Raw genomic sequence first — 27002 nt, 5'->3', positions numbered from 1 at the left:
TCTGCCCAGCGGAGGATTTTTGTCGCCTCTGCCATTGCCGCTCTGCTTTTCGTTCCGCCCTGCCTGTTTATGTATGCGACTGCTGTTACATTGTCCGCTTGGATCTGCACGGGACGGTCTTGAAGATGTTCCGCTTGTTGAAGGCCGTTATAAATGGCTCTTAGCTCCAGAACGTTTATGTGAAGGCAGGCTTCCTGATGTGACCAACATCCCTGGAAGTTTTCTCCCTGAGAGACTGCTCCCCAGCCTCGGAGACTTGCATCCGTGGTTACCAGGACCCAGTCCTGAATCCCGAACCTGCGTCCCTCTAGCAGGTGAGAGCTGTGCAACCACCACAGGAGCGAAATCCTGTTTTTTGACGACAGGATTATCTTTCTGTGCATGTGTAGGTTGTGACCCCGACCACTTGTCCAACAAGTCCCACTGGATACTCTGGCATGGAACCTGCCAAACTGTATGGCCTCGTAGGCCGCCACCATCTTCCCCAACAACCGAATGCACTGATGGATCGACACACTTGATGGTTTCAATATCTGTTTTACCATTTTCTGGATTTCCAGCGGAAGAAATACTCTGAACTTCTGTGTCCAGAATCATCCCGAGGAAAGACAACCTTGTCGTCGGTTCCAACTGTGACTTTGGGTAATTTATGATCCACTCGTGTTGTTGGAGTATTGACAGGGAGAGTGATATGTTTTGTAATAACTGCTCCCTGGATCTCGCCTTTATCAGGAGGTCATCCAGATAAGGAATTATATTGACTTCTTTCTGACGAAGGAGGACCATCATCTCCGCCATCACCTTGGTGAACACCCTCGGCGCCGTGGAGAGACCGAAAGGTAACGTCTGGAATTGGTAATGGCAATCCTGAACTGCGAATCGCAGATAAGCCTGGTGAGGAGGATAAATGGGAACATGCAGGCAAGCATCCTTTATGTCCGACACCAAGTAGTTCCCCTCCTCCAGACTGGCAATCACCGCCCGAAGTGATTCCATCTTTTCAGGTAGCAATTCAGATCTTTTAGATCAAGGATCGGTCTGAACGAGCCGTCCGGCTTCGGAACAACAAAGAGGCTTGAATAAAAACCCCGCCCTTGTTGTGACAACGGTACCAGGACTATGACCTGGTCTTGACATAATTTTTGGATTGCCGCTGTTACTGCTTCTCTCTGGCGGAGAAACTGTCAAGGTCGATTTGAAAAATCTGCATAGGGGAACGTCTTGAAACTCCGGTTTGTATCCTTGGGATACTATTTGCAACACCCAGGGATCCAGGCCAGACAGAATCCAATCCTGGCTGAAGAGCTTGAGACGTGCCCCCACCCGAGCGGCCTCCCGCAAGGGAGTTCCAGCGTCATGCTGGGGATTTGGCAGAATTAGGGGTAGACTTCTGCTCTTGGGAACCTGGAGCCGCTGTGGGCTTCTTTCCCCTTCCTGCAAAGAAGGGGGAACCTCTCGTCTTTTTGTATTTATTGGGCCGAAAGGACTGCATTTGCGGGTGATAGGTCTTTTTTGCCAGTGCAGAGGGCAAAAATGTCGACTTACCTGCGGTAGCCGCCGAGACTAACGCATCCAGGCCATCGCCAAATAAGGCCTCACCTTTATATGGGAGAGCCTCCATGTTTCTTTTGGAATCTGCATCCGCGTTCTACTGACGAATCCACAACACCCGCCTAGCCGATACTGCCATGGTAGCGGCCTGTGAACTCAAGAGTCCAATATCCTTCATTGCTTCCAGCATGTAGGCGGTAGCGTCCTTGATATTCCCTAACTTAAGGAGTATCTCATCTTTATCAATAGTGTCAATTTCTGATGACACGTTTTCTGACCTTTTTTCAATAGCGCGACTCACCCATGCGCAGGCAATAGTGGGCCTGAGCAGTGTACCATTGGTAACATAAATGGATTTCAATGTTGTTTCCATTTTGCGGTCTGCCGGCTCTTTAAGAGAAGCCGTGCCAGGAGTAGGGAGAATTACCTTCTTTGTCAACCTGGAAAGTGCACTGTCTAACACAGGGGGTGACTCCCATTTTTTCCTGTCTTCAGCCGGGAAAGGATACGTTATGTGAATCCTTTTGGGAATACAATTTTTTTTATCAGGATTCACCCACATCCCTTCAAACAGAGCATTTAGTTCGCGTGAAGGAGGGAACGTGACTTTGGATTTATTTTCCTTACATAAATAAGCCTTCTCCTGAGGTACAGGAGTAGTTTCTGTAAACTCCCACACGTCCCTTATAGCCACAGTCATATATTGTGTACTTTTTGCCAATTTATGATCTATCTCTGGATTCACTATCGTCGACACAAGAATCAGAATCCGTGTCGGTATCAGTGTTTACAACATTTGCAAATGGTCTCTTATGTGACCCAGAGGGGCCGCCCGCATAAGGAATAACAGCATCCTGAAAAATCACATCTTCCACAGATTTTTTCCAGCATGCAGCCTTAGATTCAGACTTATCTAATCTACGGTTAATCAGATGCATACTATCACATGTCTCTTTCACCCATGCAGGCTCTTGGTGTGCCGGTAGCGCCACCACATTACAACTCTGTGTCCCTAAAATGGCTTCCTCCGGGGAGGAACTCCCTGCCTCAGATATGCCTCACACGTGTACAGCACACGCAGACACACTGGGATTTATTTTGGGGACAGACCCACAGTAAAATCTGTCAGAGGGAAACAGGATAGGAGCAGCCAGTTCACAATCCCAGCGCCAGTATTGCCTGTGAACACAGTATGTCCACAGCCCAACAGCGCTTTTAAATAGTAATATACACTATCAAATGCACCACAATCGCTTTGTGCCCCCCTTAATAGCACCCTGTACTTGTCAGAAGTGGAGGAGAGGACCAGCGTGTTCTCTGCAGCCTGAGGAGAAAATGGCGCTGTGCAGTGTGCTGGCTGCCTGAGGAAGATGCTCCGCCCCCACAACGGCCCCCACACTCAGTATACTACATAATAATTATACTGGCGGGGGTAGGGCTGTGCCAGCGGCATCTTATGCCCTTTTAGCCAGTTTGAAGTATTTTTCTTGCTGCCCAGGGAGCCCCCCCCCCCACACCCTTCACCCTGCAGTGCCTGTGTGTGGGCAGCAATGGCGCGCTGCGCTCCCGCCAGCCGCACCTCAGCCGTCACTTGCTTGATTGAAGATCATTCTTCTCATACTCACCTGTCTGACTTCTGGCCCTGCGAGGGGGGTGATGGCGTGCTGTGGGAGTGAGCATCTAGACACAGCTAGCGTACAGTACCCTTCAGGAGCTAATGGTGTCCTGTCAGCCAGAAGCAGAGCCATGAAACTCTTCAGGAAGTTGGTTCTGCTTCTGCCCCCTCAGTCCCACGAAGCAGGGAGTCTGATGCCAGCAGATCTCCCTGAAAATAAGAAAACCTAACAAGTCTTTTCAGAGAAACTCAGTAGAGCTCCTCAGAGTGCACCCAATCTGCCTGGGCACATTTCTGAAACTGAGGTCTGGAGGAGGGGCATAGAGGGAGGAGCCAGTTCGCACCCAATGAAAAGTCTTTAGAGTGCCCATGTCTCCTGCGGATCCAGTCTATACCCCACGGTCTTGATGTCATCCCCAGCATCCTCTAGGACGTATGAGAAAGTACAATATAGCCACAGTACCTGACCAAAAAACCCTGTGGAGTGTGACTGCAAACACAGATGAGAGGATTTAAGTGGTATATGGTGACTGAAATAGAGAAAATCGGTTTTTGGTACTTACCAGGTAAATCCTTTTCTTTGAATCCATAGGGGGCACTGGAGTACTCTTGGGATATGGACGGCTTTAGCAGAACAAGGCACTGAATATTTAAATTTAGTAACTCTCCTCCCCTCCATATTCACAGAGTACCTCAGTGTTTTTTACTGAGCCGAACAGGAGTGATAGAGAGGATGACAATGGAGAATTACATATAACATTATAACATAACATACAACAATAAAGTTGACACATAACGTAACTGAGAACTAACAGTTGACACCAGAACCGATAGAACTGTAAAATTTGAACCAGTCGGTGAGAATGTGTCACCAGAAGCTCCACTGAACTTACCACAAACCAGGTAAAAACTGCTCTGGGTGGGCATCCAGTGCCCCTTATGGATTCAAAGAAAAGGATTTACCTGGTAAGTACCAAAATCCTATTTTCTTTTTCATCCACTAGGGGTCACTGGAGTACTCTTGGGACGTACCAAAGCTTCCCCCGTGTGCGGGAGAGCTGTTTGGCACCTGTAACACTAGGCGGCCAAAGCTAGATGCTGATGCCGCAAACGTATCAAACTTGTAAAAGCGCACAAACGTGTGCACTGATGACCATGTAGCCGCACGGCAAAGCTGCGTCGTAGAAGCCCCACGACCAGCTGCCCATGAAGTTCCCACAGAACATGTGGAATGAGCTGCTACTGATGTAGGCGCCTGTAACCTAGCATGAAGGTAAGCCTGATGTATGGTCAGTTTAATCCATCTGGATAAAGTCTGCTTAGAAGCTGGCCAACCCATCTTGGCAGCATCATAGAGAACAAACAACGTATCCGTCTTACGAACTGTAGACGTTCGGGATACATAAACACATAGGCCCTCATTCCGAGTTGTTCGCTCGCAAGGCGATTTCAGCAGAGTTACACACGCTAAGCCGCCGCCTACTGGGAGTGAATCTAAACTTCTTAAATGTGCGACCGATGTATGCGCATTTTTGCGATCAAAAACGAGTTAGCAGTTTCTGAGTAACTCCAGACTTACTCTGCCTGTGCGATCAGTTCAGTGCTTTTCGGTCCCGGCTGACGTCAGAAACACACCCAGCGTTCGGCCAAGCACTCCCACCGTTTCTCCAGACACGCCTGCGTTTTTTCCGGAAACGGTAGCGTTTTCAGCCACACGCCCATAAAACGCCATACATCCGCCCAGTAACACCCATTTCCTGTCAATCACAATGCGATCGCCGGAGCGATGAAAAAGCCGTGAGTAAAATTACTTTCTTCATAGTAAAGTTACTTGGCGCATGCGCAGTGCGAACATTACGCATGCGCACTAAGAGAATTCTCACTGCGATGCGATGAAAAATACCGAGCGAACAACTCGGAATGAGGGCCATAGTGCGCGTACCACATCCAAAGTTCCAGAATCTTCTGTTAAACACAGGAACTACTATTGGTTGATTGATGTGAAAAGATGACACTACCTTTGGCAAGAAAGCGGGATTCGTCCGAAGTTCCGCTCTGTCATCATGAAACACCAAATACGGTGGCTTGCATGACAAGGCACCCAAATCTGAAACACGCCTTGCCGAAGCTAAGGCTAGGAAAAAAATTGTTTTCCAAGTGAGAAACTTAATATCCACTTGTTGTAAGGGTTCAAAATATAAAGACTGTAAAAAATCTAAAACCAGATTCAAGTCCCATGGCGCTGTAGGTGGAATGAATGGAGGTTGTACTCTGAGGACACCTTGCTGAAAGGTGTGTACAGACAGCAATAGAGCCAATCGTCTTTGAAAATAAATTGACAAAGCAGAGACCTGCACCTTTAGTGTAGACAAATGTAGTCCTCCATCTAACCCTGTCTGTAGAAATAACAAAAGACGGGATAACTTGAAAGATGATGTCGGAAACTTCCGAGCTTCACACCAAACTATATAGGCACGCCAAATTCTGTAATAATGAGCTGCAGTAACTGGCTTCCTAGCACGTAACATGGTGGAATGCCCTCTCTTCTTAAGAGGGCGGTCTCAACAGCCACCCCGTCAAACGCAGCCGCGCTAAATCGGGGTAAAGGAACGGACCCTGTTGTAACAGGTCCGGACGTAGCGGTAGCGGCCAAGGATCGTCTGCGAGTAGCCCGCAAAGATCCGAGAACCAAGCTCTCCGAGGCCAATGAGGCGCAACTAGTATGACTGTGGCGGACTCTCGTTTGATCCGTTTTAGCAACAGAGGGAGCAGCGGAAACGGTGGAAACAGATACACGAGGCTGTACGGCCACGCAATTGTGAGAGCATCCACCGCCACTGCCTTTGGATCTCGCGTTCTGGACACATACTGGGGCGTTAGGTGATTGTGGCGAGATGCCATCAGGTCCACTTGAGGGTAACCCCACCTCTGGACCAACATGTGAAACACTTCTGGATTTAATGCCCATTCTCCTGGATAAAAATCCCGACGGCTGAGATAATCCGCCTCCCAGTTGTCCACTCCCGGAATGAACACTGCCGACAATATCACTTGGTGATGCTCCGCCCAATTGAGGATTCGAGCTACTTGCCGCATGGCCATGCGGCTTCTCGTTCCTCCTTGTTTATTGATGTACGCGACCGCCGTCGCGTTGTCTGACTGCACCTGTACAGTCAGAGACCGGAGCATGTGCACTGCTTGTCATAGCGCATTGTAAATTGCCCGGAGTTCCAGGACATTTATAGACAGCAAGCTTTCGTGATCCGCCCAGAGACCCTGGAGCTGACAATTTTGAACCACAGCTCCCCAACCTCTGAGACTCGTGTCCATTGTTAGAATTATCCAATTCCAGACGCTGAATCGTTTCCCTGCGGTTAGATTCTGTACTTTGAGCCACCAGAGTAGAGATACTCTGGCCCGTGGAGACAACCTCACCCTCTGGTGAATCTGCAGATGCGAGCCCGACCACTGTGCGAACACATCCAGTTGAAAAGGACGTGAATGAAATCTTCCGAACTGAAGCGCTTCGAAAGCCGCCACCATTGTGCCTAATAGGCGAATGCACAAATGTACCGAGACTGTGCGTGGCTTGAGCACTAATTGTACCAGATGACGAATACTCTGTACTTTCTGTTCTGGTAGGTAAATTCTTTGCTCTACCGTATCGAGAATCATTCCTAGGAATTGAAGTCGTTGAGATGGAATCAGATGTGATTTCTTGAAGTTGACAATCCAACCGTGCTGTACTAGTACATTGTACGTTAGCAACGCATGTTGGAGGAGCAACTGTTGAGACGGAGCTTTGATGAGCAGATCGTCCAAGTACGGAACTATTATCACTCCCAGGGATCTGAGATGAGCTACCATCACAGACATTACTTTGGTGAATACCCGAGGCGCTGACGAGAGGCCAAACGGTAGAGCCTGAAACTGGTAATGGTTTTGCCGTATCGCAAAACGCAAGAACCTCTGATGAGGTGGCCAAATCGGAATGTGTAAGTACGCATCCTTGAGATCCAGCGCAATCATGAATTCCTGTGGCTCTAAACCTGCAATTACTGACTGCAGAGATTCCATCTTGAATCTGTAGTAAGTGACGTACTGATTGAGGCCCTTTAAGTTCAATATTGGCCTGACCGAGCCATCCGGCTTTGGTATCACAAACAGACTGGAATAATAACCCTGACGGTGTACAGGGACCGGAATCAAAACTGCCGAATCCAGCAGAGACTAAATGGCAATGTGCAGAATCCCCCTCTTGTCGTCCAACACAGGCAGTCCTGTCTTGAAAAACCGCAGTGGCGGGAGACAGTCGAACTCTATCTTGTAACCTTTTAACACTTAATTGCGGATCCACCCATTTGTGGATGTCTGGAACCACGCCGAATGGAATGTCTGAAGCCGTGCCCCTACAACTGGAGATCCGAGATGGGCTGGGAGCCAGTCATGCCACTGGCTTGTCGGTGACCTTAGCGTTCTGACGACTGGTGTTGGTTTGTTGAAAACCACGTCCTCGACCTCGTCTACCTGGCGTGGCTGTTCCTCTACCACGGCCTCGAAAGGGCTGAGGTCTGAAGGATTTGAACGCCGGCCCAGAGCATTTCCGTCTAGGTACCGTTGGAGGCAATGGTAGGAAAACAGACTTCCCTCCCGTGGCCTCAGAAATCCATTTGTCCAATTCAGGACCAAACAACTTCTCGCCACCGTAAGGTAACGCCTCTATACCTCTCTTAACCTCTGCCTCCGCTTGCCAAAACCGCAGCCAGAGTGCTTGTCATGCCGTAACGAGTGACGATGAAAGGCGAGAAGTGAGCCGACAGACGTCAGTAGAAGCTGTACATAGATACTCAGCAGCTTCACAGATTTGATCAGCGAGAAGTATAAGGTGATCGTCATGTAGAAAAAACCTTTTTACCAGGCGCTAATAGCAAATACTATCAAAAAAATCCTTTTGGATATTATAGTAATCAGCTGCAAAAAGTTAGATGACCTGGGGTTAGCAGGTCAATCACATTGCACTGGACTACCCAAATGCAACTATCCACAAAACCTCCAATTTTTAACCTTTGCGCTATAAAAAATATATATGATATGGCTGACAGCAATAACAAACTCCTATTAAATTAAAAAAATTTAATATTGCAAGAGTAATCACAAATAATAAAACAAGACCGGTCTTAATAGTTTAAACATCTAAGATAACAAATATAAATGCTTTCTATTAAAAGGAGGTGGACTTGAGCATATTCTGTGCACAGAAGTGTATAAACTAGCTCTATAAGCAAATGACTCAATGTATATAAAAGTCAAATTAAATCAAGTGTAGCTGCTGGTGGAACCCGTATATTAGATGTTTCCAATGATAAGTCACTTAGTAACAGACTTCCTTTAAACGTGACAATCCAACACAGGACAAATAATGAATGAGAGCCGCTCCAACCGGAATCTTACGTGAGGTATAAGCAAGTAATGTCAGCAGGAAGGAATCCCGACATCTGCCACGCTGGCTTCTGGTTGCGGGGAAACCGGCACCTGCACTGGCGCCTGCTGTAACTTGTCCTGCTCGATCCGAATGTTCCACAGATCTCCACCTCTACGTGCCATTTGCAAGCACCGATGTGCGGCTCCTCTCCACTCTAAAATAAATCAACCAGCGGATAGATTTTACAGCTGGTGTATGTTACGGGTCCAACTGCAGCAGGGGTCCAACCGTAAAGCTCTGACGCGTTTCACTCCTCCAACAGGGGCTTCATCAAGAAGCTTTACGGTTGGACCCCTGCTGCAGTTGGACCCGTAACATACACCAGCTGTAAAATCTATCCGCTGGTTGATTTATTTTAGAGTGGAGAGGAGCTGCACATCGGTGCTTGCAAACGGCACGTAGAGGTGGAGATCTGTGGAACATTCGGATCGAGCAGGACAAGTTACAGCAGGCGCCAGTGCAGGTGCCGGTTTCCCCGCAACCAGAAGCCAGCGTGGCAGATGTCGGGATTCCTTCCTGCTGACATTACTTGCTTATACCTCACGTAAGATTCCGGTTGGAGCGGCTCTCATTCATTATTTGTCCTGTGTTGGATTGTCACGTTTAAAGGAAGTCTGTTACTAAGTGACTTATCATTGGAAACATCTAATATACGGGTTCCACCAGCAGCTACACTTGATTTAATTTGACTTTTATATACATTGAGTCATTTGCTTATAGAGCTAGTTTATACACTTCTGTGCACAGAATATGCTCAAGTCCACCTCCTTTTAATAGAAAGCATTTATATTTGTTATCTTAGATGTTTAAACTATTAAGACCGGTCTTGTTTTATTATTTGTGATTACTCTTGCAATATTAAATTTTTATAATTTAATAGGAGTTTGTTATTGCTGTCAGCCATATCATATATATTTTTATAGCGCAAAGGTTAAAAATTGGAGGTTTTGTGGATCGTCATGTAGGCCAGACTTGAGTTCTGTTATCCATACAATTAGCGCCTTAGTTACCCAAATGCCAACCAACCAAGGTCTAAGCAACACTCCTGCTGCTATATACATGGACTTTAGCATAGCTTCTAGTTTACGGTCTGAAGGGTCTTTAAGCGTAGTAGCAGTTGGTACTGGTATGGTTAATTTTCTTGTAAGTTTTGACACAGACGAATCCACCATTGGCGGATTTTCCCATGTAGATGTCACAGACTCTGGAAACGGGTAACTAGACTTAAATCGGCGAGGTAGAGAAAACCTTTTATCTGGATTCTTCCGTGTTTCTACTAACATCTTATTAAGAGATTCCGAAACAGGAAAACACATGGGAGATGTGTTGTTTAGTAAAGACCACCTCATCATTCGTGAGAGGCTCCTCAGTCTCCGTAAACTTCAGAGACTGACGCACCGCCCTGATGAGATTATCAATACCTGGGCTGTCAAAATCTTCACTATCTGACTGCTGGTCTAATTCGCCCTCCTCACCCTCATCTTGTGCAGTGAGGTCTGGCATAGAGTCGTCAGAATGCAACATAGCAGAAACTGGTAAATCATAAGACAAATTAAATTTATCCCTTCTACCCAAAGTGGACTTGGAACTTTGCAAAGGCTGAGACTCCTCCGTTAGTTCTAGTGCTCTCACCAGAGACTCAGATCTTGCCGCATCCCGCTCGTGTCGAGCGGCGGCCAATTCTGATTGCAACCCAGCCATTACATCTGCTAGCATTGCCCATGGAGGGTCCGGGAATGAAACCGGATTCGAAACCGGAGCAGAAATTGTATTTGTAGCTGAATTTACAAAACATACCGTACATGTGGTAGAACCATCCGGTAACACACTCTTACAGACATTGCAGTGAAACTGCTTTTTTGTTTTTGCTGGTGCCTTACTCATTATGCAGACACACAATACAATATACAAAGACAGACAACTTGCACGACTCAGCAAAATTACTAAGGTGTGTCTATATATATATATATATATATATATGGTCGAAGTGCAGTGCACGTGGCCAGTACTATATGAAACCTGATCCCAAATTCCCAATAACACCCCTGCGCCATCCGGTGGAGTAGTGATGTAGGACAGGATCTTCCAAACTGAAAGAGAAACAGGATTGAACAGGAAGCATGGTTAAAATGGCCGCCATGCCATGCTTACACTAACAATCACAGTTCAGGTTAAAACCCATATGTAAAGTCTATAACCTGTAACCATACCTCCCAACTTTTGTCCTGTCGATAGCGGGACTCTTGCGCGGCGAAGACGAGCGTCGATCTGAAAAGGGGCGTGGTCTCGACTGTAGTGGGCGTGGCCTCGCTTGAGTGGGCGTGGTCTCACCAAATGGTCTGTTTTTTTTCCTTTTGGGGGCGTGCCCAGCGCTCTCACAGCAGCTGGGCAGCCTCCGCTCCCCTCCTAGCTCTGAATACATGCCGTGCGCGTGCGCACAGCATGTATTCAGTGATCACCGGCTGCTTTGCAGAGCAGAGCAGCGGGTGATCAAAGCCTCCCCTAACTGCCCCCCCACCCGCGGGACACTGCTGCCCGCGGGTGGGACAGCGGGACAGGGTCCGAATAGCGGGACTGTCCCGCTGAAAGCGGGACAGTTGGGAGGTATGCTGTAACCAACACGTTAAAAAAAACAAAAAAAACTATCCTGTTCATATAGGCTTAACAGCCTATGTAAATATACCACAACCCAGCAGCCTTGACTTTCTATGTAATACATAGATCTCTCCCCCCCTTTGCAGCCACGCTGCTGTGAGGAGACTCGGCCCCCCCCCCCGTGCACCGTTATCACAGTGAACCAGAGATCTGGTGCAGGGAGCGCGCTGTATAGCGGCGGGACGCGGCGGCTGTGTGCTTCCATCAGGGAGCGGTTGCCGGAGTGGGTGGCGCTGTGAGCGGCGTGTGTATAGCGGCGGCGGGCGGCTGTCGGGACGCTGTTACACCAACCAGCGGCGGCGGGCGGCAGTTATGAAGGAGCACTGGTGCGCACATAAACCATGTTCCCCACACAGCGGGGCGGCAGCGTGAGCTGACCGCTCCGTCCCGTCCCCCAGCATACCTGAACTCCTGTGGTGAGAGGCTATGACGGGGCTTCTTCTGCAAGCTCCGTCCAGCCTTTCTGCAGGATGATCTGCTCTTGGCTGTGAGGGTGCTCTTTTAGTGAGGACCGACACGCCAGCAGCTGCTTGTAGCAGCTTCCACTGTCCAGGACACACGCCTTTTGGTAAGGGGGGGAAGGGATGTGTAATAAAGTTTAGAAAAAATAAAATAAGTATATGTGCTGCAGAGCTAACACTTGTGCTCGTCACTGCTGTGAGCACAGAAAAAGCACTGAGATACTCTGGGAATATGGAGGGGAGGAGAGTTACTGAATTTAAATATTCAGTGCCTTGTTCTGCTAAAGCCATCCATATCCCAAGAGTACTCCAGTGACCTCTAGTGGATGAAAAAGAAAAATACAAAGTATATCCTGTGAAACACTATATATGGGACCCTGATGCACTTAGCCCCCACAGAGTACAGAATATAGGGATAGCATTGTGTGAGATACACGGCATAGGAACCACACAACAGCTACAGGCACACAGTCGCTTGTACAATACAGAAATTACACAACAAAACTGCACTGGACTAGCAATACTATGTAAAGCTATGTATGTATACAGATAACACACAGTAAACACTGGATGTATCACAGAATACTTGTACTAAATATTCCTGTAGGTATGCACTTGTTCTTAACTAACACTGTCTAAACGACATGTAGAATACTTAAGTGTCCTGTAAATGCAGTGCCGATGAGGCAGGCAGCTTTAGAGGGCAGTGCCCAACAGTCCCAGGATCAGCACAGCTGTGTAATGGCACACAAATGCTGACAGGGAGTGAGGGAGAGATGCAGCTCTAGGGTGGGAACATCTGCTGTAGATAGCACCTGGGGCTGGGGAGGAGATACAGGTCAGCACCCTTTCCCCTCTACTGGAATTCACCACCAGGTACTATGGAGCCTATTAGAGGCTGAATAGTAAATACAACTTGTGCTCCTTGGCCAGGTGGATATAGTGGGGTCCCTGCATGGCCAGTGTCCATGCCAGCAATGCATCTCCGGAGACCACATCCAGGATTGCGATTTCAGCGTGTCCCATCTGGGGGACCCTCTTACCTCCTCCCTTAACGTGCGGTCAGACGATCCTGGAGAGCAGTGTGTGCCCGATGAAACTGGAGCACCTCTGCTGTAAGTACCTCGCAACCAGGGTGCGGGAGTATACAGCACCACTGGGGGAGGTGAGGGAGCCGCAGCACAATTTGTCAGACTGACAAAGCAGCTAGTGCCTATGATGCAGCCCAAAGTCTATAGTACCATAAAAAAAATATATATTATATATATATATACATACACACACTGTTCAAAAAAATAAAGGGAACACTAAAATAACACATCCTAGATCTGAATGAATGAATTATTCTTATTAAATACTTTTCTCTGACGTCCTAGTGGATGCTGGGAACTCCGTAAGGACCATGGGGAATAGACGGGCTCCGCAGGAGACTGGGCACTCTAAAAGAAAGATTAGGTACTATCTGGTGTGCACTGGCTCCTCCCTCTATGCCCCTCCTCCAGACCTCAGTTAGAATATGTGCCCAGCCAGAGCTGGGTGCTCCTAGTGGGCTCTCCTGAGCTTGCTAGAAAGAAAGTATTTGTTAGGTTTTTTATTTTCAGTGAGATCTGCTGGCAACAGACTCACTGCTACGTGGGACTGAGGGGAGAGAAGCAAACCTACCTGCGTGCAGCTAGCTTGTGCTTCTTAGGCTACTGGACACCATTAGCTCCAGAGGGTTCGAACACAGGGCCTGACCTCGATCGTCCGTTCCCGGAGCCGCCGTCCCCCTTGCAGAGCCAGAAGACAGAAGAAACGACGAAAACGGCGGCTGAAGACTCCTGTTTTCATTAAGGTAGCGCACAGCACCGCAGCTGTGCGCCATTGCTCCCACAGCACACCACACACTCCGGTCACTGTTGGGTGCAGGGCGCTGGGGGGGGCGCCCTGGGCAGCAATTATAATACCTTTTGGCACTAAATACACATAATACAGTCTGGAAAACTGTATATGTGTAAAAAAAAACGCCTTTAAGTTATACAAAACGCGGGAGAAGCCCGCCGCTGAGGGGGCGGGGCCTTCTTCCTCAGCACACCAGCGCCATTTTCTCTTCACAGCTCCGCTGGAAGGACGCTCCCCAGGCTCTCCCCTGCAGTATCCTGTACAAGAAGGGTAAAAAAGAGAGGGGGGGGGGCACATAAATTTAGGCGCAAATAGGATAATAAGCAGCTATTGGGAAAAATCACTCATTATAGTGTAAATCCCTGTGTTATATAGCACTGTGGTGTGTGCGGGCATACTCTCTCTCTGTCTCCCCAAAGGATTTTGTGGGGTCCTGTCCTCAGTCAGAGAATTCCCTGTGTGTGCGGTGTGTCGGTACGGCTGTGTCGACATGTTTGATGAGGAGGGTTACGTGGAGGCGGAGCAGGGGCAGATAAGTGTGGTGTCGCCCCCGACGGGGCCGACACCGGATTGGATGGATATGTGGAAGGTCTTAACAGACAGTGTCAACTCCTTACATAAAAGGTTCGATGACGCAGCAGCCTTGGGACAGCCGGGATCTCAGCCCGCGCCTGCCCAGGCGTCTCAGATGCCATCAGGGGCTCATAAACGCCCGCTAGCTCAGATGGTAGACACAGATGTCGACACGGAGTCTGACTCCAGTGTAGATGAGGATGAGACAAATGTAGTCTACAAAGGCCATCCGATGCATGATTACTGCAATGAAAAATGTATTGCACATTTCTGATGTTAACCCGGGTACTACCAAGAAGGGTATTATGTTTGGGGAGAAAAAGCAGCCAGTGACTTTTCCCCCATCTGATGAATTAAATGAATTGTGTGAAGAAGCGTGGAGTTCCCCTGATAAGAAACTAGTGATTTCTAAGTGGTTACTGATGGCGTACCCTTTCCCGCCAACGGACAGGTTACGTTGGGAAACATCCCCTAGGGTGGACAAGGCGCTCACACGCTTATCAAAAAAGGTGGCACTACCGTCTCAAGATACGGCCGCCCTAAAGGAGCCTGCGGATAGAAAGCAGGAAGCTATCCTGAAGTCTGTGTATACACACTCGGGTACTATACTGAGACCTGCTATTGCTTCAGCATGGATGTGTAGTGCTGCAGCAGCATGGTCTGATACCCTGTCAGACAACATTGATTCCCTCGACAGGGATACTATTTTGCTAACCATAGAACATATAAAAGACGTCGTCTTATATATGCGGGATGCACAGAGGGACATTTGCCTGCTGGCATCTAGAATTAATGCAATGTCCATTTCTGCCAGAAGAGTATTATGGACTCGGCAGTGGACAGGTGATGCTAATTCTAAAAAACACATGGAGGTTTTGCCTTATAAGGGTGAGGAATTGTTTGGGGACGGTCTCTCGTACCTCGTATCCACAGCAACAGCTGGGAAGTCAACTTTTTTACCTCAGGTTCCCTCACAGCCTAAGAAAGCACCGTATTATCATGTACAGTCCTTTCGGCCTCAGAAAGGCAAGCGGGTCAGAGGTGCATCCTTTCTGCCCAGAGGCAGGGGTAGAGGAAAGAAGCTGCACCAGGCAGCCAGTTCCCAGGAACAAAAATCCTCCCCCGCTTCCACTAAGTCCACCGCATGACGCTGGGGCTCCACAGGCGGAGCCAGGTGCGGTGGGGGCGCGTCTCCGAAACTTCAGCAACCAGTGGGTTCGCTCACAGGTGGATCTCTGGGCTGTACAAATTGTATCTCAGGGATACAAGCTGGAGTTAGAGGCGACTCCCCCTCGCCGTTACCTCAAATCAGCCTTGCCAGCTGCTCCCAGGGAAAGGGAGGTAGTATTGGCGGCAATTCACAAGCTGTACCTCCAGCAGGTGATAATCAAGGTCCCCCTCCTTCAACAGGGACGGGGTTACTATTCCACAATGTTTGTGGTACCGAAACCAGACGGTTCGGTGAGACCCATTCTGAATTTAAAATCCTTGAACACTTATATAAGGAATATATAGTGGGGGGATAAGGGTACCGGCAACTATAGTTGTGTAAACGTGCAAAAGGTTAATATTAAAAACGTATGCTTCGTGAGCCAAATAATATAAAATTGAACAAACAGTTTTAATAGCATATATAGATAAGATACATAAAAGGTCATAAAATATCCAAAAACAGGTAAAAATAAGATTTTACTCACCGGTAAATCTATTTCTCGTAGTCCGTAGTGGATGCTGGGAACTCCGTAAGGACCATGGGGAATAGACGGGCTCCACAGGAGACTGGGCACTCTAAAAGAAAGATTAGGTACTATCTGGTGTGCACTGGCTCCTCCCACTATGACCCTCCTCCAGACCTCAGTTAGGATACTGGCCCGGAAGAGCTGACACAATAAGGAAGGATTTTGAATCCCGGGTAAGACTCATACCAGCCACACAAATCACACCGTATAACTCGTGATACTATACCCAGTTAACAGTATGAAATATAACTGAGCCTCTCAACAGATGGCTCAACAATAACCCTTTAGTTAAACAATAACTATATACAAGTATTGCAGACAATCCGCACTTGGGATGGGCGCCCAGCATCCACTACGGACTACGAGAAATAGATTTACCGGTGAGTAGAATCTTATTTTCTCCGACGTCCTAGTGGATGCTGGGAACTCCGTAAGGACCATGGGGATTATACCAAAGCTCCCAAACGGGCGGGAGAGTGCGGATGACTCTGCAGCACCGAATGAGAGAACTCAAGGTCATCCTCAGCCAGGGTATCAAAATTGTAGAATTTTGCAAACGTGTTTGCCCCTGACCAAGTTGCAGCTCGGCAAAGTTGTAAAGGCGAGACCCCTCGGGCAGCCGCCCAAGATGAGCCCACTTTCCTCGTGGAATGGGCTTTTACTGATTTAGGATGCGGCAATCCAGCCGCAGAATGCTCCAGCTGAATTGTGCTACAAATTCAGCGAGCAATAGTCTGCTTAGAAGCAGGAGCACCTATTTTGTTGGGTGCCTACAGGATAAAAAGCGAGTCAGTTTTCCTGACTCCAGCCGTCCTGGAAATATAAATTTTTAAGGCCCTGACTACGTCCAGTAACTTGGAATCTTCCAAGTCCCTAGTAGCCGCAGGCACTACAATAGGTTGGTTCAAGTGAAAAGCTGATACCACCTTAGGGAGAAACTGGGGACGAGTCCTCAATTCTGCCCTATCCATATGGAAAATCAGATAAGGGCTTTTACATGACAAAGCCACCAATTCTGACACACGCCTGGCCGAAGCCAAGGTCAATAACATGACCACTTTCCACGTGAGATATTTCAAATCCACAGTTTTAAGTGGCTCAAACCAATGTGATTTTAGGAAACTCAACACCACGTTGAGATCCCAAGGTGCCACAGGAGGCACAAAAGGGGGCTGAATATGTAGCACTCCCTTTACAAATGTCTGAACTCCAGGCAGTGAAGCCAGTTCTTTCTGGAAGAAAATCGACAGAGCCGAAATCTGGACCTTAATGGAACCCAAGTTTAGGCCCATAGTCACTCCTGACTGTAGGAAGTGCAGAAAACGACCCAGCTGAAATTCCTCTGTTGGGGCCTTCCTGGCCTCACACCACGCAACATATTTTCGCCAAATACGTGATAATGGTTTGCGGTTACTTCTTTCCTGGCTTTTATCAGCGTAGGAATGACTTCCTCCGGAATGCCCTTTTCCTTTAGGATCCGGAATTCAACCGCCATGCCGTCAAACGCAGCCGCGGTAAGTCTTGGAACAGACAGGGCCCCTGCTGTAGCAGATCCTGTCTGAGCGGTAGAGGCCATGGGTCCTCTGATATCATTTCTTGAAGTTCTGGGTACCAAGCTCTTCTTGGCCCATCCGGAACCACGAGTATCGTTCTTACTCCTCGTTTTCTTATTATTCTCAGTACCTTTGGTATGAGAGGCAGAGGAGGGAATACATAAACCGACTGGTACACCCACGGTGTCACTAGAGCGTCCACAGCTATTGCCTGAGGGTCCCTTGACCTGGCGCAATATCTAGTTTTTTGTTTAGGCGGGACGCCATCATGTCCACCTGTGGCCTTTCCCAACGGTTTACCAACAGTTGGAAGACTTCTGGATGAAGTCCCCACTCTCCCGGGTGTAGGTCGTGTCTGCTGAGGAAGTCTGCTTCCCAGTTGACCACTCCCGGAATGAACACTGCTGACAGTGCTAAGACGTGATTTTCCGCCTATCGGAGAATCCTTGTGGCTTCTGCCATCGCCATCCTGCTTCTTGTGCCGCCCTGTCGGTTTACATGGGCGACTGCTGTGATGTTGTCTGATTGGATCAGTACCGGCTGGTATTGAAGCAGAGGCCTTGCCAGACTTAGGGCATTGTAAATGGCCCTCAGTTCCAGAATATTTATGTGTAGGGACGACTCCTGACTTGACCAAAGTCCTTGGAAATTTCTTCCCTGTGTGACTGCCCCCCAGCCTCGAAGGCTGGCATCCATGGTTACCAGGACCCAGTCCTGTATGCCGAATCTGCGGCCCTCTTGAAGATGAGCACTCTGCAGCCACCACAGTAGAGATACCTTGGTCCTTGGAGACAGGGTTATCAGCCGATGCATCTGAAGATGCGATCCCGACCACTTGTCCAAGAGGTCCCACTGAAAGGTTCTTGCATGGAACCTGCCGAATGGAATTTTGCTTCGTAAGAAGCTACCATTTTTCCCAGGACTCGTGTGCAGTGATGCACCGATACCTGTTTTGGTTTCAGGAGGTCTCTGACTAGAGATGACAGCTCCTTGGCTTTCTCCTGCGGGAGAAACACTTTTTTCTGTTCTGTGTCCAGAACCATCCCCAGGAACAGTAGGCGTGTGGTAGGAACCAGCTGTGACTTTGGAATGTATAGAATCCATCCGTGCTGTTGTAGCACTTCCCGAGATAGTGCTACTCCGACCAACAACTGCTCCTTGGACCTCGCCTTTATAAGGAGATCGTCAAAGTACGGGATAATTAAAACTCCCTTTTTTTCGAAGGAGTATCATCATTTCTGCCATTACCTTGGTAAAGACCCTCGGTGCCGTGGACAGTCCAAACGGCAGTGTTTGGAATTGGTAATGGCAATCCTGTACCACAAATCTGAGGTACTCCTGGTGAGGATGGTAAATGGGGACATGCAGGTAAGCATCCTTGATGTCCAGGGATACCATGTAATCCCCCTCGTCCAGGCTTGCAATAACTGCCCTGAGCGATTCCATCTTGAACTTGAATTTTTTTATGTATGTGTTCAAGGATTTCAAATTTAAAATGGGTCTCACCGAACCGTCCGGTTTCGGTACCACAAACAGTGTGGAATAGTAACCCCGTCCTTGTTGAAGTAGGGGCACCTTGACTATCACCTGCTGGGAATACAGCTTGTGAATTGCCTCTAGCACAGCCTCCCTGCCTGAGGGAGTTGTCGGCAAGGCAGATTTGAGGAAACGGCGGGGGGGAGACGCCTCGAATTCCAGCTTGTACCCCTGAGATACTACTTGAAGGATCCAGGGATCCACCTGTGAGCGAGCCCACTGATCGCTGAAATTTTTGAGGCGGCCCCCCACCGTACCTGGCTACGCCTGTGGAGCCCCCGCGTCATGCGGTGGACTCGGAGGAAGCGGGGGGAAGAATTTTGATTCTGGGAACTGGCTGACTGGTGCAGCTTTTTCCCTCTTCCCTCGTCTCTGTGCAGAAAGGAAGCGCCTTTGACCCGCTTGCTTTTCTGAAGCCAAAAGGACTGTACCTGATAATACAGTGCTTTCTTAGGCTGTGAGGAAACCTGAGGTAAAAATTTTTCTTCCCAGCTATTGCTGTGGATACGAGGTCCCAGAGACCATACCCAAACAATTCCTCACCCTTATAAGGCTCTATGTGCCTTTTAAAGTCAGCATCACCTGTCCAGTGTCGGGTCTCTAATATCCTCCTGACAGAATGGACATTGCATTAATTCTGGATGCCAGCCGGCAAAATATCCCTCTGTGCATCCCTCATATATAAGATGACGTCTTTAATATGCTCTTATGTTCGCAAAATAGTATCCCTGTTTGACAGGGTCACAGACCACGCTGCAGCAGCACTATCTGCAGGTCTCAGTCTAGTACCTGAGTGTGTAAATACAGACTTCAGGATAGCCTCCTGCTTTTTATCAGCAGGTACCTTCAAAGTGGCTGTATCCTAAGACGGCCGTGCCACCTTTTTTGACAAACGTGTGAGCGCCTTATCCACCCTAGGGGATATCTCCCAGCGTAACTTATGCTCTGGCGGGAAAGGGTACGCCATCAGTAACTTTTTAGAAATTACCAGTTTCTTATCGGGGAACCCACGCTTTTTCACACTTCATTCACTCATTTGATGGGGGAACAAAACACTGCCTGCTTTTTCTCCCCAAACATAAAACCCTTTTTTAGTGGTACTTGGGTTAATGTCAGAAATGTGTAACACATTTTTTATTGCCGGGATCATGTAACGGATGTTCCTAGTGGATTGTGTATATGTCTCAACCTCGTCGACACTGGAGTCAGACTCCGTGTCGACATCTGTGTCTGCCATCTGAGGGAGCGGGCGTTTTTGAGCCCCTGATGGCCTTTGAGACGCCTGGGCAGGCGCGGGCTGAGAAGCCGGCTGTCCCACAGCTGTTACGTCATCCGGCCTTTTATGTAAGGAGTTGAAACTGTCGGTTTATACCTTCCACCTATCCATCCACTCTGGTGTCGGCCCCACAGGGGGCGACATCACATTTATCGGCATCTGCTCTGCCACCACATAAGCCTCCTCATCAAACGTGTCGACACAGCCGTACCGACACACCGCACACACACAGGGAATGCTGACTGAGGACAGGACCCCACACAGCCCTTTGGGGAGACAGAGAGAGAGTATGCCAGCACACACCAGAGCGCTATATAATTTAGGGATTAACACTATATTGAGTGAATTTTTCCCAATAGCTGCTTGTATATACAATATTGCGCCTAAATTTAGTGGCCCCCCCCCCTCTCTTTTTAACCCTTTGAGCCTGCAAACTACAGGGGAGAGCCTGGGGAGCTGTCTTCCAGCTGCACTGTGAAGAGAAAATGGCACCAGTGTGCTGAGGGAGATAGCTCCGCCCCTTTTTTGCGGACTTTTCTCCCGATTTTTTATGGATTCTGGCAGGGGTATTTACCACATATATAGCCTCTGGGGCTATATATTGTGATATATTTGCCAGCCAAGGTGTTTTTATTGCTGCTCAGGGCGCCCCTCCCAGCGACCGGAGTGTGAAGTGTGTATGAGGAGCAATGGCGCACAGCTGCAGTGCTGTGCGCTACCTTGGTGAAGACTGATGTCTTCTGCCGCCGATTTTCCGGACCTCTTCTTGCTTCTGGCTCTGTAAGGGGGACGGCGGCGCGGCTCCGGGAACGGACACCAAGGCCAGTTCCATGCGGTCGATCCCTCTGGAGCTAATGGTGTACAGTAGCCTAAGAAGCCCAAGCTAGCTGCAAGCAGGTAGGTTCGCTTCTTCTCCCCTCAGTCCCTCGATGCAGTGAGCCTGTTGCCAGCAGGTCTCACTGTAAAATAAAAAAACCTAAAATAAACTTTCTTTCTAGGAGCTCAGGAGAGCCCCTAGTGTGCATCCAGCTCGGCCGGGCACAGAAATCTAACTGAGGTCTGGAGGAGGGTCATAGTGGGAGGAGCCAGTGCACACCAGATAGTACCTAATCTTTCTTTTAGAGTGCCCAGTCTCCTGCGGAGCCCGTCTATTCCCCATGGTCCTTACGGAGTTCCCAGCATCCACTAGGACGTCAGAGAAAAGGTAAAAAGGTAAGGACTTAGCTTTTAAATAGGCAAGGGGGTCACTGCAGGGAACCCAACGCGTTTCGTCACATCAGACTTCTTCAAAGGGTAGGGACAGAGTGAGATGGCATGCCTATTTATAGCCCTAGCAGTAACTGCTATGGGTGTGTGATGACATCATTGATCACGTGATCAGTAAAAAATCATTCAAAGATATTTGACATAAGCACAATCAGGACATTACATCAGAGCATGGCCCCAGGTAGTATGGATCACAGTAGCCAATAGCTAGTGGAAAACGAGTGTTCACAGTTAGTAGAATTGTTCAGAAGAGCTTAAAACGGTAAATTGCGGCACTTCCGCCACACTTCCGGTGACGGAGGTAGCGCGTCACGTGACCTCCGATACTTCCGCCCCACTTCCGGTTCGCTTGTGCGCATGCGCCGGCGGCGATCCGTGTACACTGCGCATGTGCCCATTGTCCTGTTCAGGATGGCAGCAGACGTGCTTCTGGTCTCAGAGGAACTGTATGTCCATCACATCGGATATTATAGCGGCTATTTTGTGGGGACTGAGCTCATAGGGAATGCATGGATTGCGGCGGCCATCTTTCAGGAGTCTAAGGAGACTCAATGCTTGTGATTTTGCAGTATCCATGGCAACGATCATATGTAAATAGAACAGACAGGAAAAAAAATAAGAATTTACTCACCGGTAATTCTATTTCTCGTAGTCCGTAGTGGATGCTGGGGACTCCGTAAGGACCATGGGGAATAGACGGCTCCGCAGGAGACTGGGCGCATCTAAGAAAGATTTAGGACTATCTGGTGTGCACTGGCTCCTCCCCCTATGACCCTCCTCCAAGCCTCAGTTAGGAACTGTGCCCGGAAGAGCTGACACAATAAGGAAGGATTTTTGAATCCCGGGTAAGACTCATACCAGCCACACCAATCACACCATATAACACGTGATAGGAACCCCGGTTAACAGTATGATAACAAATGGAGCCTCTGAAGAGATGGCTCACAACAAAACCCGATTTTTGTAACAATAACTATGTACAGGTATTGCAGACAATCCGCACTTGGGATGGGCGCCAAGCATCCACTACGGACTACGAGAAATGGAATTACCGGTGAGTAAATTCTTATTTTCTCTGACGTCCTAGTGGATGCTGGGGACTCCGTAAGGACCATGGGGATTATACCAAAGCTCCCAAACGGGCGGGAGAGTGCGGATGACTCTGCAGCACCGAATGAGAGAATTCCAGGTCCTCCTCAGCCAGGGTATCAAATTTGTAGAATTTTGCAAACGTGTTTGCCCCCGACCAAGTAGCTGCTCGGCAAAGTTGTAAAGCCGAGACCCCTCGGGCAGCCGCCCAAGATGAGCCCACCTTCCGTGTGGAATGGGCTTTTACAGATTTAGGCTGCGGTAAGCCTACCGCAGAATGCGCCAGCTGAATAGTGCTACAAATCCAGCGCGCAATAGACTGCTTAGAAGCAGGAGCACCCAGCTTAGCGGGTGCATACAGGATAAACAGCGAGTCAGTCTTTCTGACTCCAGCCGTCCTGGAAATATAAATTTTTAGGGCCCTGACTACGTCCAGCAACTTGGAATCCTCCAAGTCCCTAGTAGCCGCAGGCACCACAATAGGTTGGTTCAAGTGAAAAGCTGAGACCACCTTTGGGAGAAACTGAGGACGAGTCCTCAATTCTGCCCTATCCATATGGAAAATCAGATAAGGGCTTTTACAAGACAAAGCCGCCAATTCTGAAACCCGCCTGGCCGACGCCAAGGCCAACAGCATGACCACTTTCCACGTGAGATATTTTAAATCCACAGTCTTAAGTGGTTCGAACCAATGTGATTTCAGGAATGCCAAAACAACATTGAGATCCCAAGGTGCCACTGGGGGCACAAAAGGAGGCTGAATATGCAGTACTCCTTTGACAAAAGTCTGAATTTCGGGTAGTGAAGCCAGTTCTTTTTGGAAGAAAATCGACAGAGCCGAAATCTGGACCTTTATGGACCCCAATTTGAGGCCCAACGTCACCCCTGCTTGCAGGAAGTGCAGGAATCGACCCAGTTGAAATTCCTCCGTCGGGGCCTTCATGGCCTCACACCAAGCAACATATTTTCGCCAAATGCGGTGATAATGTCTTGCGGTGACATCCTTCCTGGCTTTGATCAGGGTAGGGATGACTTCCTCCGGAATACCCTTTTCCTTCAGGATCCGGTGTTCAACCGCCATGCTGTCAAACGCAGTAGCGGTAAGTCTTGGAACAGACAGGGTCCCTGCTGCAGCAGGTCTTGTCTGAGCGGCAGAGGCCAAGGGTCCTCTGTAAGCATCTCTTGAAGTTCCGGGTACCAAGCTCTTCTTTGCCAATCCGGAACCACAAGTATGGTTTTCACTCCTCGCCTTCTTATTATTCTCAGTACCTTGGGTATGAGAGGTAGAGGAGGAAACACATAAACCGACTGGTACACCCATGGTGTCACTAGAGCGTCCACCGCTATCGCCTGAGGGTCTCTTGACCGGGCGCAATATCTTTTCAACTTCTTGTTGAGGCGGGACGCCATCATGTCTACCTGTGGTTTTTCCCACCGGTTGACCAGCATTTGGAAGACTTCTGGATGAAGTCCCCATTCTCCCGGGTGGAGGTCGTGCCTGCTGAGGAAGTCTGCTTCCCAGTTGTCCACTCCCGGAATGAACACTGCCGTCAGTGCTAACACATGATTCTCTGCCCATCTGAGAATCCTTGTGGCTTCTGCCATCGCGATCCTGCTTCTCGTGCCGCCCTGTCTGTTTACATGGGCGACCGCCGTGATGTTGTCTGACTGGATCAGTACCGGCTGGTTTTGAAGCAGGGGTCTTGCCTGGCTTAGGGCATTGTAAATGGCCCTTAGCTCCAGGATATTTATGTGAAGAGAAATCTCCTGATTTGACCACAGTCCTTGGAAATTTCTTCCCTTTGTGACTGCCCCCCAGCCCCGAAGGCTGGCATCCGTGGTCACCAGGACCCAGTCCTGTATTCCGAATCTGCGGCCCTCTAGTAGATGAGCCCTCTGCAGCCACCACAGCAGCGACACCCTGGTTCTGGCCGATAGGGTTATCCGCTGTTGCATCTGGAGATGGGACCCGGACCATTTTTCCAACAGGTCCCACTGGAACGTCCTTGCGTGGAACCTTCCGAATGGAATTGCTTCGTACGAAGCTACCATTTTTCCCAGGACTCGTGTGCATTGATGTACCGACACTTTTCCTGGTTTTAGGATGTCTCTGACCAGAGATGACAATTCCTCGGCTTTTTCCAGTGGAAGAAACACTCTTTTCTGGTCTGTGTCCAGAATCATTCCCAGGAACAGAAGACGTGTCGTCGGGACCAGCTGTGACTTTGGAATGTTTAGAATCCAGCCGTGCTGTTGTAGCACTTCCTGAGAAAGTGCCACCCCCACTATCAACTGTTCTTTGGACCTCGCCTTTATCAGGAGATCGTCCAAGTACGGGATAATCAAAACTCCCTTCTTGCGAAGGAGTATCATCATTTCGGCCATTACCTTGGTAAAGACCCTCGGTGCCGTGGATAACCCGAACGGCAGCGTCTGGAACTAATAGTGACAGTCCTGTACCACAAATCAGAGGTACTCCTGGTGCGGAGGGTAAATGGGGACATGCAGGTACGCATCCTTGATGTCCAGGGATACCATGTAATCCCCCTCCTCCAGGCTCGCAATAACCGCCCTGAGCGATTCCATCTTGAACTTGAACCTTTTGATATAAGTGTTCAAGGTTTTTAAATTTAAGATGGGTCTCACCGAACCGTCCGGTTTTGGTACCACAAACATTGTGGAGTAGTAACCCTTTCCTTGCTGAAGGAGGGGTACCTTGACGATCACTTTCTGTGAATACAGTTTTTGAATAGCCACCAACACTGCCTCCCTGGCAGAGGGAGTTGCCGGCAAGGCAGATTTTAGGAAACGGCGGGGGGGGAGACGTCTCGAATTCCAGCCTGTACCCCTGAGATACTACTTGAAGGACCCAGGGATCCACTTGTGAGAGAGCCCACTGTGCGCTGAAAAACCTGAGACGTGCCCCCACCGTTCCCGCCTGAGCAGCCCCAGCGTCATGCTGTGGACTTACCGGACGCAGGGGAGGACTTCTGCTCCTGGGAACTAGCTGTGTGCTGCAGCTTTTTCCCCCTTCCTCTGCCCCTCGGCAGAAAGGATGAGCCTCTAGCCCGCTTATTTTTCTGGGGCCGAAAGGACTGTACCTGATAATACGGTGCTTTCTTTTGCTGTGGGGTAGCCTGTGGCAAAAAAGTCGATTTCCCAGCAGTAGCTGTGGAAACGAGGTCTGAAAGACCTTCCCCAAAAAGTTCCACCCCTTTATAGGGTAAAACTTCCATGTGCCGCTTGGAGTCGGCATCACCTGACCATTGCCTAGTCCATAACCCCCGTCTGGCGGCAATGGACATAGCGCTTATTTTTGATGCCAGCCGGCAAATATCCCTCTGTGCATCACGCATGTATAAGACCGCGTCTTTTATATGGTCAATCGTAAGCAAAATATTGTCCCTATCCATGGTATCAATGTTTTCCGACAGGGAGTCTGACCACGCAGCAGCAGCACTGCACATCCAAGCTGATGCAATAGCGGGTCTCAATATAATGCCAGTGTGTGTGTATATAGCTTTTAGGGTACTTTCCAGCTTTCTATCAGCAGGTTCTTTTAGGGCGGCCGTATCCGGAGACGGTAGTGCCACCTTCTTTGATAAGCGTGTCAATGCTTTATCTACCCTAGGGGGTGTTTCCCAGCGTGACCTATCCTCTGGCGGGAAAGGGTACGCAGCCATTAACCGTTTAGAAATGATCAATTTCTTATCTGGGGAACTCCACGCTTCCTCACACACCTCATTTAATTCGTCAGATGCAGGAAAAAATAAGAATTTACTTACCGATAATTCTATTTCTCGGAGTCCGTAGTGGATGCTGGGGTTCCTGAAAGGACCATGGGGAATAGCGGCTCCGCAGGAGACAGGGCACAAAAAGTAAAGCTTTTCCAGATCAGGTGGTGTGCACTGGCTCCTCCCCCTATGACCCTCCTCCAGACTCCAGTTAGGTACTGTGCCCGGACGAGCGTACACAATAAGGGAGGATTTTGAATCCCGGGTAAGACTCATACCAGCCACACCAATCACACCGTACAACTTGTGATCTAAACCCAGTTAACAGTATGATAACAGAGGAGCCTCTGAAAGATGGCTTCCTAAACAATAACCCGAATTAGTTAACAATAACTATGTACAAGTATTGCAGATAATCCGCACTTGGGATGGGCGCCCAGCATCCACTACGGACTCCGAGAAATAGAATTATCGGTAAGTAAATTCTTATTTTCTCTATCGTCCTAGTGGATGCTGGGGTTCCTGAAAGGACCATGGGGATTATACCAAAGCTCCCAAACGGGCGGGAGAGTGCGGATGACTCTGCAGCAC

Source organism: Pseudophryne corroboree, chromosome 2, assembly GCF_028390025.1.
Source record: "Pseudophryne corroboree isolate aPseCor3 chromosome 2, aPseCor3.hap2, whole genome shotgun sequence".
In the NCBI taxonomy this organism is placed as follows: domain Eukaryota; kingdom Metazoa; phylum Chordata; class Amphibia; order Anura; family Myobatrachidae; genus Pseudophryne; species Pseudophryne corroboree.
This window is presented reverse-complemented; position numbering follows the sequence as displayed.